This window comes from Solea solea, chromosome 14, assembly GCF_958295425.1.
Source record: "Solea solea chromosome 14, fSolSol10.1, whole genome shotgun sequence".
Classification (NCBI taxonomy): domain Eukaryota; kingdom Metazoa; phylum Chordata; class Actinopteri; order Pleuronectiformes; family Soleidae; genus Solea; species Solea solea.
In genome coordinates, this window is record NC_081147.1 from 23,432,983 (window position 1) to 23,453,799 (window position 20,817).

Sequence of the window (20,817 nt, forward strand, 5' to 3'; positions counted from 1 at the left end):
AACAGTTGTTGCCACATTTAAAAATGATTAAAATTCATCATGTACTGTGTGTGTACATGGTTTTCACACAACCACTCAGCCCTTTGTATATGAATGAATGCAGTCATTGTATCAGGGGTTGCCATCAGGCTGAACCTTTGGCCTGTAAGAGATAGTCCTGAGACGAAGGTCTGACCCCTCCCACCTGGGACGCTCTGACCACAGAATCATCACCGTCCTGCATTGTGAGGGATGGGTTTGTGTCCACTTTGCTGCCTCACTGTGTGTGCGTGTGTGTGTTTGTGTGTGTGAGTTCACCTCCCTGACCCAAACACTGACGCAATCAGTTCCCGTCATCACTCAAACCAGCGGCCATGAAACGTCTTCTGCCTGCAGCCTGCACCTGAGTGAGTGCGGTGTGCACGTTCACATCCGTGAGGTTGAGCACAAGCATGGACACTTTTAAAATGTTTATTATGAAGTATGTTTTACGTGTATATGTGTACACGCAGTGAGCAAATCAGATTTGGATCCATTTTTAATGCTGTTTAAGGGCAAAATGATGAAACAGGGTGTTGAATTTAGCGGCAAGAGGATTTATACCCGTATGAAGACATGAATATGCCCCCCCCCTAAAAAAAATCTTTAAATCTGGAAATAAATAAATAAATAACTAAATGAATAAAGAAATAAATCTTTGAATCTTTGAAATAAAGAAACCCCTCTTGCAGTCCAGTATCAAGGACAGTGTTAAGGACACACCGTACATTTTTCTCTAATTTTATAAATATATTTTGTATATCTTCAATTAAAGGTGTCAATAAATAAGTCAATATGTGATTAAGTTCAAGATTTCCTACTGTAATGCTTTATTCAATAATTAATTATAGGGTTGATGGGGGGGGGGGTCACTTGAGCCCCTTCTCCCTGAAAAATATGTGCATGCCACTGTCCAGTGTCCAAACTGTGACAGATTGTATAGTACGTGACCCCTGCAGGTGACACTGAGATCTGTTTGAAAGCATCACACATATTTATGATCTGAGGATTAAATACGTGGACGTCCGAATATCCGAATGCTTCTCTCTTCAGCGGTTAGTTAAGCACTCATATTTCTCTCGCTGTGTACACTGTACGCTACAGTGTTTCGCGTGTTTTTTACAGCTCTGCCGAGTTGAAGAATGCAGCTGTTCTGTGATAGCAGTTGTCACAACACTTCAGCCAAATCATGAGCTTTTCTGGACGTCTTGAACATTCTCTCAGTCAGTCTGACTTCATCACACCGAGACGAGCAATGTCAAGTTACACGGAACTTGGCTCGCTGACCAAATGGCTTTTTTTGTGGACTTGGCAGCAGCGCGAGCGCAGACTTAATTCACAGGGAAAGTGAACAGTTTATGCTAAAGTCAAAACAAAGCAATGAGTGTGTGAAGTGTGCTGGGGTCTGTTTGGGTTTGGGTTGACCCTGGATGTGGTTGCAGGGTGTGAACAGTGGAGAATGATGTGTTGTTAGGATACAGACGGATTATCTCAATATTTAAATACTGAAATAGAGTTTGTAACCAAAACACTTAAAGCATCACGGGCCGATTGTGAATGGTCACAGCTTGCAGATACAACTGCCTTAAGCTGCAGTTTGCAGGATTGTTGAAGTTTTACTCACTTTTTGGGGACTGAGCCCTCGCACCAGGTGAGAAAGGACAAATCCATGCGCTTCATATACGACAAATGACCTGACACAATCTCTCAATCTTTGAAATGCTGCTAATTTTATTGCGGGCTGGTATGAGCAGCCAATAGGAGTGCACGCTCATTCTAAACTATTCTTCTTATTAGCACCGTTTGGCTGGAATTTTCCTCCAGGTGCTCATGTTTCCTGCCACAGTTAAAAGACAAAAAAAATGTCGTGAGAGACGGACAATATTGAGTTTTGCATGCATGCTCGCAGATCAGCTGGCACACACTCACACAGGTAGGCAGGTGCTGGAGGATAATTGAGGTAATAATGGATTCTAAGTGTTGGGTAATGCGGGCATGTACGGACACAGACACAAAGACACAAAGACAAGTGTGCAGATGCTGGGAAGTAACTGCTGATAATAAGGGGATGCTCAGGAGTGGCTCTGTTTTGTTTTGTTTCTCCTTTGCAAGAAATGCAGAGGCCATGAAAAGGTGAGGAGAAAAGGTCGCGTTCCACTCGTCGTCACCATTGATTCTGTGGGCATCAAAGTGAAGGTGTGGCCCGAGTCCTGTGTGAGTTTGAGTTTGAGCAGCTTAGCAGGACAGGATGGGAAAATGGAAAGAAAGGAATGTAAAAACAAACTGTTCACAGGCAAAGTGGCAGGCAGGTGTTGGAGAGTAATTCATGGGTTGGGTTGGAGGTTGAACTGCCTGTGGGCAAAGATGTAAATACTTTAAATTATCATGTTCATGTCACTGTATTTAAATGATGACTCGTAGTTGTTTTTTTTCTTTTCCTTCCACTGTTTTCATTTCACATAAAAGTCACGATTACTCTTTAAACATTTTTGGCTTGCCGTTCTTATTTTTAAATCTACACTGACTAGCTCCACTGTTAAGCTGGTTCTGACTGCAGCTCATTTTTCTTTCTTTCCTGAACACCATGGAGGTGAACTGCTGCTACACTAGAAATAATAATGTTATAACAAGATGTTTTTTAGTGTTATAACAAGATCATTTGTCGTCTTTATGACATACTTTTCACAATGAAATGGAAACAATGTCATTATATGTGAAATGTTTCACCCCAGCCAAACTATACGTTATCATATAACTGTAAAACAACATATTTTTATGTTATAATAGCATAATCTATCGTGTTTTAAAGTAAAAAGAAAAACATTATGATAAGACAATGTATCACGTCATAAGGGGGTGAACCATTTCTCATGAAGTGCTAATGAAATAAACTCCACAAATTTGCAAACTCCACTTCTCATTTGAGAAATTAAAGTTAATTCAGAACAGTTTTCTCTGAGGCCTATAGATGATCATTTATTTGACAAACAGACCAGGGAAACTTCCAAAATGAATTTCTACTGTGGAAGTAATGCGAACCAAACTAAAGTAGACTGTTCTGTAAACAGTCCTCGGTCTGAGTGAGTAAAATTCACAGGTTACTTTTGTGCAGTAACATAAAATGACCTGAGAACACACACACACGCCATCAGTTATAGTGTGTTTGGACTTGGTGTGTGTAAATAGATTCTTGAAATCCATTATACTCATGTCAGTTTGCTCATAAACAGGCAGTCCATTAGTACTCAGCTGCAATGCAGTGTCGATGACAGAGAAGTATGTGAGCGCTCGCCCTGGTGCACTCTGAAAATAACTCTTTTTCGACAACGAAAATGTGTGAAACCTCTGTGAACATAGAGTCTGTAGGTTGTGTTAAATGTAACAAAGTCAGGTGTAAATCTGGGTCAAAGAAATTAGTTTTGAGTGCATTTGAACAAGTTATCAATTCCTCTGAATACGTGTATTCGTGTTGTACGGAGTGAAACAAAAATATTATTTCTCAGCAGCATAATTTCTGTCTGCTGTGGGGCAATAGTTAAGAAAAGCTGTACTACAGTGTGTAGTGTGTGTATAAAGTGGAGAACACTATCATAAAAATGTGCATTGCATATGCTCTGAGTGTCCTAACTGCATCCTAGAATAAAGTTATGGCTTTGCACAAAAGGGGCTTGATTGCTTTGGTTAGAGAGCAGCACGATTCCTTGTTCATGCAAATCAAGACATCGTTTTCTGACAAAAACTGTGTCCATGTTGCCAAGGGAAGCATAGTGGAAGTGCAGATGGCGTTGTTTTCCTATTGCCACGACACTGTGTGCAGTCATTTTCAACACTATAATGGCACGTTTTATTTTATTGCAGCTTTAAAAACCAGTTGGCTGAGCATAAAGCAAAGCTCGGTCTGAAGCATATTACAGAATATTTGTGTATCGTGTGTAAGACAGAAGAAAATCCAGCCAAACCGTCATGTTCTGACTCTGACTGCATTCAAATTCACCATGACAGCAGCATTTGTCCAAGAAAATGTCCTATTTTAGGTATGTCATGACACTGATCCTGGCTTATGTTGATGTTATGTAATTTTTCTTTTTTTTTTACTCCATATTGAGGCGGATTCTAAAAAAACTGATAGCTCACTCCACTCCACACAGCTTTTCTAAAAAGAAATTGTCCACATGATGCCATTAATGTAAGAAAAATGATGTTAAAATGCACTGACAGAGAGAACAGTTTCTGTCCGTTTTACATGTCGTCTGCAATCAGTGCACTTCCCCTTTAACTCTGAGCCTCAGTCAAAGTTTGTCCAAACGAAACCAGCTCCGGTGTCAAAATGTGAAATAAATCCCGAGGTCCTATCTGCCGAGGGGAATATAAGTTTATACAAAGTGTAAACACGCGCAGAAATAATAAAATGATAAATGTGAATGTGAGCAGATTGCAGCCAAAGGTGGAAAAAACACACTCTGAAATTAAATATTTTTATCATCGCCAACCCTTTTCTGGTCATTCACACAGTGATGCATTGATATGTTGCCCGAGCTCGAGGTGAAGCCATGATTCCTTTGTCTGCTGTTTGGCGTCTGGAGAAATGACAGCAAAAATCCCATAAAACATCAAATTTAACTGTCAGGTTGTGAGTTTTATTGTTATTATTGCATGAGGTTTCACAGTACAAGGTTTTTAGAAATCAGGTATATATGGAAAATTAGAAGAAATGGGAAAGATAAAACCAGATTGGAAATGGTAGTAATCCAGATTGCATGTGCCATGAGATTAACCATATTTACTCACGGAGATGAAACACACACACACGCACACACAGATGTGAGGGCATCTGTCACTGTGCTGTACTAAATCGACAGCATGTGATGCAACATGTGACGAGCATGATTATTCTTTTGTCCTCGTGATCTACAGGTGAACTAAGTGTATGACGGCTTTCGTTAATCTGGTGCCCAGGAGGTTTTACATCAGTATGACGAGGATTTATCATGTCATGGTTCCCATCCAGCATTTACATGGATTTTTACGACACAGGATTAAAAAATAGTGGTGATGTCATTTAACAAAGGGTGTTGCACATCCTTTAATCCAGATTTTATTCACACAGTGGCAAACAAAATTATAAAGCATCAATTCATACAGCTACAAAACACATATATTTCAGCTCTGAGAAAAAAATGTTTCTCCTTAAATTATACATGAAATTATGGCCCAGTTGGGTTTAAATCTTTCATTGTTTTCTCCCCACTGCATTTCTAACAACTAAAAGATGTTAATTGATTAATCTGTATTTATGTTAGATTAAATTCAGCTTGATGTGATGATAATATGAATATTGTCTTCTTAGAATGTTGTAATTTTGAGGTTTGGGAAACACCAATTAATGCTTTTCCCAATGTTCTGTCATTTTACAAACAAACTATACAACAAAACGAGAATATAATTGTCTGTTTCACCAGTGATGTAAATACACGTTTAGAAATGTCTGAATTCCCCTTCACTTTCAACATGAAGTTAAATAATCTCAGCCCTGTGAAAGTTCAACACAGTCAACTATCACTATGAATTATCCGCTGCGCTCATCAGCGCAGTGCATCATTATCTGCTCATCTAAATTACTCTCAAGAGATACGGTTTCACGGTCAGTTCACTCATTCTTCTCTCAGGACTTTGTTTTCGTTCAACCTAATAACAACCACGTGCATCGTGTTCGATCCAGATTTGGCCGACGCTCGTTCCCAGTTTCACAAAATCACAGTGATTATTCCTGATTTCAGAGTCATTTTGTTCTCGTGAGGTCATCTCCAACCACTTTCAATCAAACTGAAATTATGTTTTGTTTTTTCTGTGAGTCAGGGGATAAAAAAAACAACCCAGGATGTGAATTATTTATCTTTGGAATTTGATAAAATTCCAAAAATTTGATAATCAAAATGTTTCAAGAGAAATATTCTGATAGAGTCTGTATAACCATTTTATGATTGCATCACCTCAGAATTACTGTGATTAAGTGCAGGAAAAAGACAATTTTGTTGTGTTTCATACGAAAGGATGATAGGATTTTGTTGCTTTTTCGAGGGGCAGGAATGAGGATCAAGAAGTTGATTTCCTGCTGCTACAAAAAACAAAAAATCTCTAGGCAGTTTCAACATGAAACTGCAAAACACTGCATCAGGTTTGTTATTGTGAACCTAAACAGTGAACAAAATGTGAGAGAAGTAAAACGGGGCAGGGTAACAAACTGTTCCTCCCCGACGTTTGCAGCTGATAAAACAGAGATATATAAAAAAAGAGAGAGTCAGTTTCAAGGACAGCAGATGAATGAAAACTGTGTTTTTTATGTAACGTGAAGGAGTGGAAATGAAGCTTGTGTTGTGTCATAATGTGTAGGCGAATGTTTTTCGTTTTGAATATGGATTTAGTTCCTTTAGTATTGTAAAATGGATTCTCATGGTTGGCAAGTGACTAAACTAGTGAAAGCAAAAGGCCTGTGAGGGATCAGTGTAAACATGGATGTTACTTTTAACACCATGATAACAAGTTTAAGACAAAAGTTGTTGAAATAATCCAGTGAATTTGCCTTAATTATGACAAACACACACACAAAAACCATTCAATCAAATGTTGTAATTAATACCCTTTAAAATAATTGCTGTTAAAGGAAGAGTTCAGCATTCCTGACAGTTAACAGTGTAGATGATATATCGCTGTCCTTCCAAGGGCAATGGGATAATTGATACGCCAGGGCAAATATCAATATTCTAATGAACAAATGAAGGCACTATACTTGATGTCTCCTCTTGGTGGCGCTGCTCTGTGTTTGCATGAAAGAGGGAAGTTACCCGGCTGAGGAAGAGGGAGTTTAGGGCGGGATAAAGGCGGAGAAAGCTACGTTAAGAGACGCCCCATCCACGTTCAATACATTGACTTTAAGCCCTTCTCTAATGTTGTGAATAAATGAAGAAATCCTGAACTTTAGAAACTTTTCACGGACTTGTTTTCTTCATTTAGACCGATATCGTGATGTATCGCTATATGACTGCCTTGTATTGATTATCACAGAATTGTTGTATCGTGATATTATTGGTATCGTGTATTATTATGTAACGTCAGGTTACCCTGTGATTCCCACTCCTCGTATACTGTAGCTCTGAGTTGAGCCCATAACACGTCATGGAAAGTTTTCATCCCCTAAAGTTTTCACAACGTGGCACTTAGCTTCCAGTCAGTCAAAACACTTAGACACTGGCATGGCTCCACCAGGATTCTGGTTTCTGAACCAAAATGTTTGAACCAGCTGGTGCATTCACGGTGAAAATAAATTGGCTTGGAACCTGAAAAGTTGATACCCACCAGGAAACAGGAAAGTAGTGATGATGGCGAGGGTAACTGTTACGTCCCCGTACAGTCCAGGGGATGTAACAAGGTAACAAGGTAAAAACAAAAAAGAAAGAAGAAGAAGAAAGGCTGAGACAAACGTAACGTAACCGTATATAAAAAATGTATTTAAAATAAATAAGCATAATGTAAACTTAAAATGAGCTGCTCCAGGAGTAGCTGATTGGCCTACAAGAGAGCGAAAAACAGCATTAACTTAAAGAGCCAGATCAAACCAAACTTAAACCCCTAAAGTAAAAATACACCCTTTCTCCACTGGAGAAAGTATCCCACGTACCGTTGGTAATAAGAAAAAAGGCAAGTCCCGTTAAGTAGTAAAAGTATGATCAGTTGACACAATGGTCGCACTTCCCATCTATGAAAACGATAATGAAAGACAAAACATCTGAGAGAAAAACAAAGACAACCCTGTGCGCTTCACTTTGCAGACTTTAAAACAAACCGTGACAGATTTAATTTTTCTGCACATGCATATAGGTCACCACGCCGATGCTGGCACGAGACGTGGTGCACGCCCAAGGAAACGTGACCTGGGCGCCTAAATAATTCACATGTCATGTAAAGAGATAGCGCTGTGACACAGAAAGGCCACTCGCTATGAAGCTGGAGGATAAATGTGGCGCTGGCAAACTAACCGAGTGTGTGTTGTGTTGTGTTGTGTTGTGTTGTGTTGTGTTGTGTTGTGTTGTGTTGTGTTGTGACTGAGTGAGTCATCTTTTGCAGCAGTTAGCGTGTGACACACGAGTGCCAATTCCACGGTCGTAAAGGTGTCAGTCTGATTGCATTATTGTCAGCGTTGATGAGACTGCTTCACCAAAAAACAAAAAATGAAAGGAATAACAGAACAAAAAGAAAAATTGTGTTCATTAAGTCTTTTTTACCTCGTGAAGGCGCTTCCTCGGGTCTGTCCTGTTTCTTTTGTTTTATCTGCTGTATGTGTGGGTGATGAGTGACTGGCAGGTTGCTGGGAGCCTTTGTTTTTATTTTGTGACGTTGCATTGCTTTATGTGAAGAGTATGTTTGAATTGCTGGTGAAGACTTGAATTATGGATTTAATTTATATGAATAAAAACAACAAACAGGTTCCACAAGAACTTTATGTTCTGGAAACAGAAATGTGACAAAAAAAATACAATCTTACTGTCCATTTAATATATTTTTTTTTGAAATTCAAATAGCATGTCATGTTTTTCCTCGCTTGTTCCTACATGATCACAGTGATCTGGTGTTAAATATTTTTTGGCCAGGATTTCAGTCATGCTGGTTTTTGAATAGGAATGGCACGGTGGTGAGATGGTTTGCACTGATGCCTCACAGCAATAAGGTTCTCGGTTTGAAACTCAATAGGATGTTCTCCTACTGTTGGCTTGAATTTTCTTGCGCGGTCTGAAAAGCAACCTGCCTCTGACTTATCGTAAGCTGAGATTGGCTCCAGCTCTCCCTGCTACCCTAAACCTTACTCACAGCAGAAAATATTGTTTTGCTTTATCTAACAACTATAAAAATACTAGTGTGTAAGAGCTCTACGTCGTTTTCCATTAATTCATAGTAACCGTCGTCTTAGGACGGCTGCACAAAACTGCCGTCAAGTTATTTTAGACGTGACACAATCTAGTGACAAACAAAGCAGTACTTTTCAGTGTACAGAATCATTAGAATCAGTTAATTAAAAAGATTAGTGGTGCAAAGACTCGTTCTGACAGTCACTGAACAAAAATACAGCTGAACGGGTTGTGATTTGACTCACGATCGCCGGCTTTCAGCAGTGCTGTCGCTAAATACACCAGAGTCCTCTGTTAAATATAGAGATTTTAGAAACGTTCTTTGCTAAATGTTGGAGATTAACACATGTTTTCAGGATCTTTAAGTCTTTTTACCTGATCTAGAGTTCGGCATTGTTCGGTTTGATTCTTGTGTCGGACGTCACACTCTGCCAATCAGTGGCCGGCAGTCTGTGGACGTCACATTTTTAGTATCAGCTCAGGTACTAAGAAAAGTACCAGGCACCAGGTACTACACCCTAATGGAGAAGCAAAAACAGGAACAACAAAAAAAAACGAGTCGAGACGAGCATCATGAAAAGCACCATTTGTGACGTCTCATGTTGATACTGCAGATCATAGCAAAGGTGAGACTTCTCCGCTTAACCCTCCATTTTCGACCTTTGCACACACAAAAGAAGGATGTCTTATGTCCTTTGTGTAGAAGTTTTCCATTTCAAAATATGAATCTGGCTGCTTTGTCTATTTGCTGCAGCTGTAGAAACATGGTGGCCTCACTAAACCAAGGTCTTTGCCTTCATACATAGACTACGAAGTCCAAATGATGCAGTATTTATTTTAAAGTGATTACACACTTTTGCAAAGACACTTGTGGCTACAATATTCAATATCTGCCCATAAACCCTCCTAAATGTTACACACTGGACCTTTAAAAAAACAAAAACATTGATGATATTTTTAGAAAACCTCTGGTGGAGGAGATTTCAATCTTTGAGAGGTTCAGCAGCTTTGCATTGGTTTCATGAGGTATTGACGAGGTCGGTTAATTATTAACCCCCTCGTGCTCATTAACTCTGACCACGCTGACCTTGCGGTAACAGATACGAGGCACACTTCAGAGTGATGCCACTCATGCTTTGTTAATCACATGTAACACACACTGTCACGCTTACACGCAGACGACAAAGCGTGTTTACAACTACACAGGTAAGGAGACTCGCTCACGGAAAAGAAAAGAAATGACACACACTGAGACCCGAGACTTCCTTTTGACAGGCCAAAGATGTCGTCTCTCCTTTACCATGGAAACGAGCGATCAACTCCGTCACTCCAGCAACTCAAACCTTCAACTCCTGCAGCGAGCGTCACAGCCAACAAAGGAAAAAAGGAGACGACCGAGCTGCGGCTTCAATCTGTGCCGACAGCCATGAGACGACCGGCTATCTGTCTTCACGCCACACACGAGTGAGCGGCTATTCACCCGCTTCTGTTCAGACAAACACACACTAACAGGAGAGAACTGGTTCACACAGGAAAGGAAAGCAGGCCAGACAAAGGAGGAGCTGATGCTGACTAAACTATTTTCATCCTGTGAAGAGTTTCAGTAACAAAACACCTGTCACCCCTGTTTCCTCTGTCTATTAATAGGATCATTAGGTTTTGATTAATTAGTTTTTTATCAGTTGGAGTAAGGAACAGCATTTGAACCGTTCTCTCCCTCACACACACACACACACACACACACACACACACACACAGGCATGCATAGACAACTTTACTTTTTTTAAAGTTTGGCATAAAAACACCCACCCCATCTGCTCTTTAATGTAGAATTTGTGTGTTGTGCAATTCCACAAACATACACTGCACCCATATGGTCTGTGACTGATGAATGGACAGTTTCCCATTGAGAAATGGTCAGTTTTTTTCTATAAAAGGTTACTCTGTGTCTCCACTATCTGCTAAACACACATTAACGTGCAGCTTCCAACATTTAAAAGCAGCGACACACAGGGACCAGCTGCTTTGCACCCTCATTATGTCACTGTCACACTCAGGCTACTTGGGCTTGCAAACACGGGCCAGACCGATGTCCACTGGCCTAATATGATGATAGTCGGACACACAGACACACGCACGTGCACAGCAGCAGCAGCAGCAGCAGCAGCAGCAGTGATAACCCACCTTAAGATTCAACATTGTCTATCAGGTGTTATTCATTCATCATGCATTATGTCTTAATGAGCCCAACCTAAGCTTATTAAGAAAATGAGTGTCTTCCCTAAACTTCATAATCAGTAATGCAACAGTTGTGGTGAACAGAGCAGACGATCTTTGCATCGACGTGTCAACTACTTTTATGTGGATAAAATACAAGTGAATGCGATCGCAGTCAGTGAATGTGTCTGCGAAAAATAGGACCACTGGAACTTATGGTTAAATAAAATAATTTATTTTGCAGGGGAGTTGGTGGTAAATTCACAAAATAATGTGGCAAACAGAAAATGGGCAGAGGACTCTGTTCAAACAAAACAAGAAGCAAATGAAAAAGGACTCTTTAAAGGAAAGAGCTTAACTACTTATCAGTCAAACACAGAAATAAAACTCCACTTGAAATTAAAATCTAAGTACCTGAGGCCCAATGTCTATGTAGCCAAAGATTCAAACACTCAGCTTTACTCAAACAAACTCACACAAACAAGATCACAAGGAAAATCCCAAACTGTTACTCAGCATGAGGCTCTCTGACTCTCAGAGGCGCCCAGTGTGGACTGAGAGATGCCTTCTTGTCTTCTTCCATTGGGGGCGGGACAGTTGGTGGTTCAGTGGCCGCACCAATCGCTGTCCAGTCCACCTGCGACTCCGCCCATCTGCTCCAATGGTAGGCGAGGGACCACAGAGGCTAGTTTGCATACCTAACTCAAGGCTAATTAGGGAGGACAATGTCCAGCTGCTGTAATAACATGTTTCTTTTTCATATTCTTGATTTTGATTTACCTCCTAATTCACCTTTGTAGGTTGAGCAATGTCGCACGATGACTCCAGATGTTTAAACTTGACAGCAAAACACTCACTCCCCTCATTTCAGTGCCCCTTCAGAGGCTCAAACCAACATATTCATACACATGGTTATCCACCTTTTCAGGTTGTCCTTCCATCCCTTGATCGTAGAGGACAAATGAATGGTTATATGACCATTATATGAGATGATTTGAGAGTGTTTTATTTATAAATCGGTCCGTGAGAGGGATAGTATCTGGTACCTGGTGCTTCTTTTAATACCTTCTCTGGTGAGGTTCCAAGTTCCAAGAGTCATGAGAGCGACGTCCGACACGGGAATCAAATCGAACAATGCTGAGCTGTAGATCAGTTAAAAAGACTGAGAAATCCTGAAAACATGCGTTAATCTCCAACATTTAGCAAGGACATTTCTAAAATCTCAACATTTAACAGAGAAGTCTGTATTTAGCGACAGCACTGCTGAAAACCGTGTCGAAAAGCACCATTAGATTACTACACCTTTTTTGTTTCCCCAATGTAGAGCCAGGGCTGTGTGGCATATATGGATTACAACCACTAATCTGTCCTTAAATGTATATGTGTGAGAATTTTGCATCAAATACCTGACAACTGGTGATATAAAGACAAAAAAAACAAATGCAATCTGGGAGTAAATATGTTCCCTGAAATGCAACCGAGGCTGCAGCTGAATTGTGAGACAGCGTTGAGTTAGACTCTGTGTGCTGCCTGATGTTAACGCTCCTCAGCTGAACTTTGCAGGTTCACTCTAAACGCAGTGTGACTCATTATGGAATACACAGTACAGTAGAGGAATGTAGGCAGCACTGGAGGCAGCGAACCGGAATGACACACGCTGCGTCGCGTATCAGATGCACAACAAACGCCACACACACATACTCATACTCATTTTGTTCATGAGTCACTGGGTGACAACAAGTGCACAAAGTGACCAAAGAGTGGGAAAGGAAGTAAAAAAGATGAGGCTTCTGTGTTAAGTCAGTGCTCTGTTATTTCTTGTGCCTGAATGCACATTTCTGTTAAAATCTGAGTCAGTCGTGTTGGATGGGAAACAATTTGATGTTGAACAATGCGTCCCTTTCTTTGCGCCGCGACCACTGTGTGAAGCATTTGACGTACTTCATAAGCGGTCGACGCCTACTCGGCACGCATAACTTTTCATGACACACTTTTGGCCGCGCACAAAGTCTTGAGTGGGCTTCATGGTTCATCGGTACAGATCATGTTAGTTTGTTATCTTTGGAACAAATAAAAAAGGACAAAAAAAAAACCATCAGATGATCTTTGAGAGTTTTATGACAAGGTAGGCTGTGAAATTCCAAACATGGGTCAGCTTCAGCCCACTGAGAGAGCTGAGATCAGGATGACAAATACTGGAATCTGGATAATAATCTGCCCTCAGACTTGAATTGCTATAGGTTATGTTCGGATAACCAGGCTGAAGTGACTCATATCAGATTGCTTTCAGTTGGCGTGACTCAGATTGGAGTCTTTTTTCAGGGCTGTGAGGACACAGAAATCACATTAGACCTGTGTCAGATCTGTTATGTGGACATGCAACATGAATGACTATGGTTATATCTGAATACATGTAGAATTTTTGCCTGTATGCATGTGCAATGTGATGATATTTTTCTGTTGCCTCTGTTGTTGAAAATGCTACAAAGACGTGTGTGCAGTGCAAGAGGGCTGTTATCTCATCTGAAAAATGTGGCTGGTAATTTGAACCCCATAAGGCTCTTAGCAGCCCTTTTTTAAATCTCTTGCCCCGCCCATCAGGCTTAAAAAATAAATGAAAAACATTGTTTTATATAGTAATTTAAGGCCACTTACTCGGTCACAATACACATGTAATACCTTGAGGCCTCTGCTCTACACGGTCAACCGCGCCTGAGAGTTTTATGCTTGTGAAGGTCAAAGAAAAACCTCTCTGTGCTACACTCCAGTAAATTCATTGAGTGCGACTCAGAGTTGGGTTTGATGACCTGATGCATCAAAAAAAGCCGTCCACCACACATTCCTCTTCTTGATTAGCCCAGCAGTGACAGACACAATCCCATTTTCTATTGTTTTGGCAGTGTGCAGCAGTACATGATGGGTCTGACCGCAGCCGCACCATGAATCGTGCGTTAGATGCATCGCTACCTCATTTCACCGACTCCACGGATGCATCTCGGTGACAAAACAAGGTTGAAGGGAGGTGGCAGGTAGCGAGGAGACAACCTGATCCATCGCGGGGCTGTTGTCTCATGACAGGGAACCACAGGTGGAAAACCGGAGCCAGATGGGGCCTGATGTGCTTCTGTGCGTCGCCTCGGGGAGCTGCAGCATGGACAGACTCCTGATCAGGAGAGAACAACTCTGCTGTTTTTTCCACATGATTTTAGACTGTGATGTTTGGTGTTTTTATACTGATCTAAGATGTTCTTGTTAAATATCTTGTATTTTTAAACCTAATTAATTTCAGCTTATTTATTTACTTATTTTTTAAATGCTCTACGTGACCGGAAATCTTCATATTATCAAATCTGGCCCTCGTTGGACACCCCCTATTCTACCTCTTTGTATTAATTTTAACACTTTTAATCTGAAACTTAGATGCTCCTTTCAACAATTTGTTGATTTTGTTTTTACAATTCTGTCTGTTGTTTTTAAATGATCTTGTACAGCACCATGACTCTGGCTTTGTGCACGAAATGTGCTTATTTTTATTGTAAATATGATGTCATGCATTTGGATTACGATCAAATAGGTATTTAAGACATGGTATGATAATACTATTTATAATAATGCATGTCAAATCCAAAAAAAAAGTCATGTATAAAAGATGGTTTGTATTAATGTCTTTAATTTCCCAAAGCAGCTGGTTGCAGTTCAGGGAAATGCAACTGAATCGTTAATAAGTTTGTTGAGGGACTATTTTCAGCCGTGGATTCGGTTGATTTTGATGTTGGTTTTGATTCCTTTTAAAAACAAATAAATCTTCATAAGAAAGTTCAGTGAAGTGATAGATAATGATTTGCAGAACGCTGTGGTTTATAGCTACACCCGATGATGGTTCTACATCTGTCGGTAGAACCACGTCATATGCGTCATATGAGGCTCACACTTTCCTGAAATCCTCGACAGAAAACATTCTAACTTCAAACGCTTCCAGCATCATATGAGACTTTTTTTGGGAGCAGCAATCACGCAGGAAACAACTTGCAATCCAATCATGCGCTAATCTGTAAATTCGGTTTTTATGCCAAGGTTGCCTGGCAATAAAACAAACAAACAAACATCCACAAAACAAAACACACATCAACACAGAAGTGTAGGCTTGTTTGTGTATATATATATATATATTTATATATGTAAAAAGGCACGTTTGCTCTGTCTAATTAGAACCTTGAGCTGTCTCATTCAAACCACATGCATTCTAAGAACTTCACATCCTGAGGTCGTCCTGTGCCCTGCAGCAGATGACTGACAAGGGGATTTATGAGCATACTGTGCATTCCCCTGCACGGATTCCAAGATATAGTCTTCTGCCAAGTAATCCTCTTAGTGATGAGATCTGAGGCTTCATTTCCTAAAAGAGTATCAGAGGGAAAACACACACACACACACACACACACACACACACACACACACACCCACACATACAGGGTGTTGAATGCTTCAAAGTCTGTGTCTGAAGTAGTTTTACTGCTTTTCTTATATTTCTAATATAATATTTACTGTTGCAATCCTGACTCTTTCTACAAGGGGAAATATTGTTTTATTAACTTTAATTCCAACATATCTGTTATATCATAATCTGTTACTCCGGTTGTTATTATTTTTGTCTTATTTGAGTAATATGTCAATTTTCTTTGTTTGTTTTTTGTTGGTTTTCTTTGTCTTATAGACCTTGTGTGTTCCGCCTGGCTTTGTATTCTGTTTTATTATGAATCATATTGCCTTTATTTCTTATTCTCTCTATGTCCTGGTATGTCCTGTATTTATGTTTGAAATTTCTAATTTGTTTGTACATGCAAGACCCATGGTTCTCAAACTGTGGTATGTGTACCACCAGTGGTACACAAATGAAACAAATAACAAAAAAATTTAATAAAAATTAAAATAATAATATTAGAGTCACCTTATGTCGCTCCAACTTAATCTAATATCGCTTCACCAATGATCTAATTGGGAATAAATCTCCTCTCTTCTCTTTTACCTAATTGAAAAATGGGTTTCATAAATTCATTAAAAACACATTTTTAATGAATTATTTTAAAGGTAAATGTGTGACTATGTAAACTTGATGGATAAAGACAAAAGTGAAAAGAAAAGGTCACTACTCTGGCAACAGAAACCCAAGACATTTGTTTTTGTTTTGATGTTTGTGTCGCAATGGAAAAAATTCACCCTCTCGCCAGCGAGTCTGTGAGGAAACGTAACACCATAAAGGTAATAACAGGAGTTAACTTGATTTTCACTTTATGACATTCGATGGTGGAGCTGTAAGACTATATGAGACGGGTGATAAAAACTAAAAAAACTAAACTATGTAGAAAGTCTAATAAACGCAACATGCCATTAGAGATCTAAACTTGTCTGTGGGTACTGATGATTTTAATAATAATAATAATAATAATGGTGTGTTTGGGAATGTTTGTGTGGTTATTTTAAGAGATCATTATCTACAGAGCTATTTCCTGGGGCCTTGGAAAGATGAGGGAGTCTTACGCAAGGGGACGCGTCTCTGACGCGCTGACAGCGGTTTGAAGGTGATGCTTGAAGGTCATGTTACACTGAACACTGAAAACATAATGGGTGGATTTGGTTTGTTTGTTTGTGTTTTATCGTTGCCAAGATGCCGTGTTTTATTCATCAGAGTATCGAGCATGAATCTGCCGGAGGAAAAAACCTTTACCTTGTTTTTACAGGTTTACTTTAAACTTGTCGTCCGGGGTCTGCTGTGTACAATTGTTTGTGTAAGATTCACAAAATGAACTCATGCTCTGAAGTTGAATCTTTGTCAGTCATGTTCACTTAGATTTGCCGTATGGTAAGCTCCAATCATCTTTTAGAGATCTTATGTGAAAATATGAATTAAAACATGGATGGCTCTAAATTTGGGCCTTCTAACCCAAAAAATCCAGTCTTCTGTTAAAAGCCTTGGTGTCCATTTTGACAGTGCTTTTAAATTTCATGTCAGCAGTTGTTAAGTCCGACTTCATCTAAGGCTCTTTGCCAAGGTGGCGGCCTATCTCCCTCTCAAAGTTTTAGAGACACTGATCCATGCTTTTATAACATCTCGGCTGGATTATTGTAATTCTGTATGTGGGCCATTTCACAGGAGACAAGGAACAACCTGTCTTGCGCTGCCCCCACTGGCTTCCTAATTATTTTAAAATAGTTTGACACCATTTTACCTCTCTGAACTCTTTCATCCTCACACCCCATCCCGAGCTCTGAGGTCTAATAACAGGTTGCTTCTGTCCCCACCATTGAACATTTTAAATCACTTTTAAAGACCCAACTCTTCGTCTTGGCCTTCACTTTAAAACGAGAAAAGTCAACTTGGACACTTCTATCTGCATTTTTACCATTTTATAATTTTACTATTTTACTTTTTATAGTTTTTTACTTGACTTAAATTAAAAAGCAAACAGGATCACCCAGAGCTGAATGTGAAGTACTGTATCAAAGGAAATGAGGACCAGCTTTATTTTTTAAAAATTTACTGTATTACACAAAAGTGAAGCGAGAGCTCACATTCTGTGAATTTCACATAAATGTCTTCATTCTGACTTTGTCCCAGTTTCTTCCAGCATGGAGTGAAGCAAAGACTCATTTTCCCTTCATCTCTTTGACTTCACACAAAATCCACCTCACGTGCCTCCACATTCATCAACATCACTGTGGTCCAACGAGGACTCAGCCTCGTGTGCACGATCATCGGGCTCACATGTTCACGCCGTCGTCCCCGCAGGCTCATAGATTATTGCCTGAGAATGTGTTTGTCATCTCACGTACACTCTGCAGAGCCTGTGCCCTCTCGTACCCTGTCCCCCCGCCTTCATCACCCCCAGGGAATCTTGGCATCAACGCTCTATTCTCCTCCCTCGCCCCCTTAATACTGCCATCCTCCTCTTCTGTTGTGTGTGTGCGTGTGTTTTTTTGTCCTTTGTTCACAGAGTCACAGTATCTTCTCTTTAATTCTTATTTCCATTTTAAGACACGTCAGATCACCGCAGCGACCACCGAAGCCTGGCAAACATTATCGCGGCATGTATTCATCATCTGGAACTCTGTGCGTTTCATTTTGCTTTTTTATTTCGTGGCATTTCCTGCCGTTGTTTATTTGTGTTTTTGTTTTGTCTGCAGGGTGTTAAAAAGAACCCTGGCACAAATAATAATTAAAAAAGAAAAGAAAAAAAAAAAACACACAAGGGCCAAATGAAAGACAACAATGAATACAATATGTTACGTTTGGTACCAAAGCTAAATTTGAATTTAAAGAACATAAATATGATGCTCAACTGGAAAGAGGCAACATTTCTCACGTCTGAACACACAAGACTTTGAAAAGCATTGATTGTTGGTGAAAGTTAAACAGATGCAGGGTTGGGGGGAGTCAGCGTCCGGCCTTCACAACTGACACCGTCAAAAGCAGATTGTTGGACAGACAGGCAAGCAGAGATAAAAAACACTTCTTTAGAACACTTTACAATTGATGTGCACCTCCCTGGTTCCTCGTGTCGATATCGACTAGATGAGCAGGTGCTAAGGAGGGCAGGATCCTGGATTTTTGTATGCAAATACAATGGAGACAGATACGATGTTTTCGGACACTTCACTCACTTCCAAGTTGCATGAAGAAGGGAAAACATCTGAAGAGTCATACACTTTACGAAAGCAATTAGAAATAGATGTCGGGCACGTTTGCCTGTATGCTTTTTATAGCATCATGTTTTAGATGCTGCTTAATTTTTATTATACAATGACAAGAATGATTCTATTCTATTCTTGGTGAAATTCATAAATTCATCTTGAGAGACTAAATGCTTCTCATTCACTTTGAATGGAGGCGCCACGCACTGCTGGCGCCTGCGTGCGACAGAAATCAAAACAGACAAATTGAACACAGGCTCTAGCCAATCAAATCATAATAACATGTGTTCAGCCTGCCCTACACAAGCTCTAAGACAAGGATTTTCTCCATGTATCTTCTCTTACAGATGAACCATAGCTGAGAATATGAGAGTGAATGGTTATATTTGCCTTTCACCCTATGTTATGCTGGGATTGGCTCCAGCTCTACCATGACCCTCATGTGGAGGAAAAAAGCAGTAGACAAAGGCCAGTCATTCAGTGTGTTAAAAACATTGAATCAATTTCAAGAAAACAGAGAAAAGCTGGGTCTGTAATGTCCATTTAAGGGGAATAATGAATAATAATGGGCTGTTTTCTTGCCTTTTGGAGGAGATATCTACTATGCTACTCTTCAGGATTGGTAGTTTTTGTTCTAAAGCAGCAACAGAAAGTATTTGAAGAAGTTATGCAAGAATCTGATTGTCTTGTTTCGAATCATCTGGACCTCAGTGGCTGACAGACCTTATCTAGTTCATTGTCTGATTTATTAGGCTCTTATTGGACCCAGCTTCAGGTTATATTCTCAAAAGCTCATGTGAAACATCTGGCTTCAGGTTGTGTCCGAAAATAACTTGTACATACTGTATGTACGCTGGATGATTTTTCTACACTGTCGTCTATAGAACCATATGCCAATTTGCCAAAGACGCTCACCTACAATGATTAAGACAGACACTGTAGCGATTGAGCTGTGGGGAATGTGTGTGTTGCCTTTTCGTTGTGTTCATGTTGTGCTTAAACTGTGTTAAACACCTCATTTAGAAAACCTGGTTTGGTAAACACAAACAGAGACACATTGAGAGGAAAATCAGGGTACAGATGGAGTAACAGATGTGATGTAAGCTCAACCACCGCTCGGCAGCAATTTTTGAAAACAGCACAACACATCAACACACAGTGAGGCTACAAAACCCATGGTGAATATGCTTATTTGAATATATATATACATATATATGATTATATATATATATATATATATATATATATATATATTATTATTATTATAATAATATGTATTATATGTTTTTAAACCTTCCTGCAGATTTTCTCTTTGGATTAAAGTCTGCCATCATTAATCTGAGTTACATATCTGTCCAAAGGCTGAAGTAAAAGCCAGCTGCAATGTCTCTACCTCTGAAGGGAGTCTATTGTGCGTGATGATTGAAGGTGTTCATGAGTTCACTGTGTGCTGAACTTCAGCATCTGGTGATAAAAAAGTAAAAAAATCAACTCAAGATGTTCTTATATAAATATGCATATACCACATGTGGTGGTTATCATTGATGCTTCACTGTAAGAAAATGCTTTGTTTGACTCTCTGTTTGATCATGGGGCCATTCTTTGTGGAACTTGAATGTCTCCAAAATCCCAAAACATGCAGATTAGGATTAGGTGAAGGACTTGAATTGCCCACAGGTGTCATCACTTGGTTGGTGAAAAGCTCTCCAACACACTCTGCCTTCCCTCAATGACATTTTCTACACACATCTCACCCGCAGAGCCATCAGCATTGCTGCTGGTGACACCTCCCTCCCCTCAAACTCCCACTCTGGTTTCCTGCCTTCACAGAGAGGATACTGAAGCCTCCAGGCCCACTCAACAAGACTCACAAACACTTTTATCCAACTCTGTCCATTATCTTCCCCCTCTTCACCGAGCCCTCGGACTGTAAATGTACTGTACCTCCCCTGCTAATATTATGTAACATGCCGTTCCTTAGAAAACTTTTGTA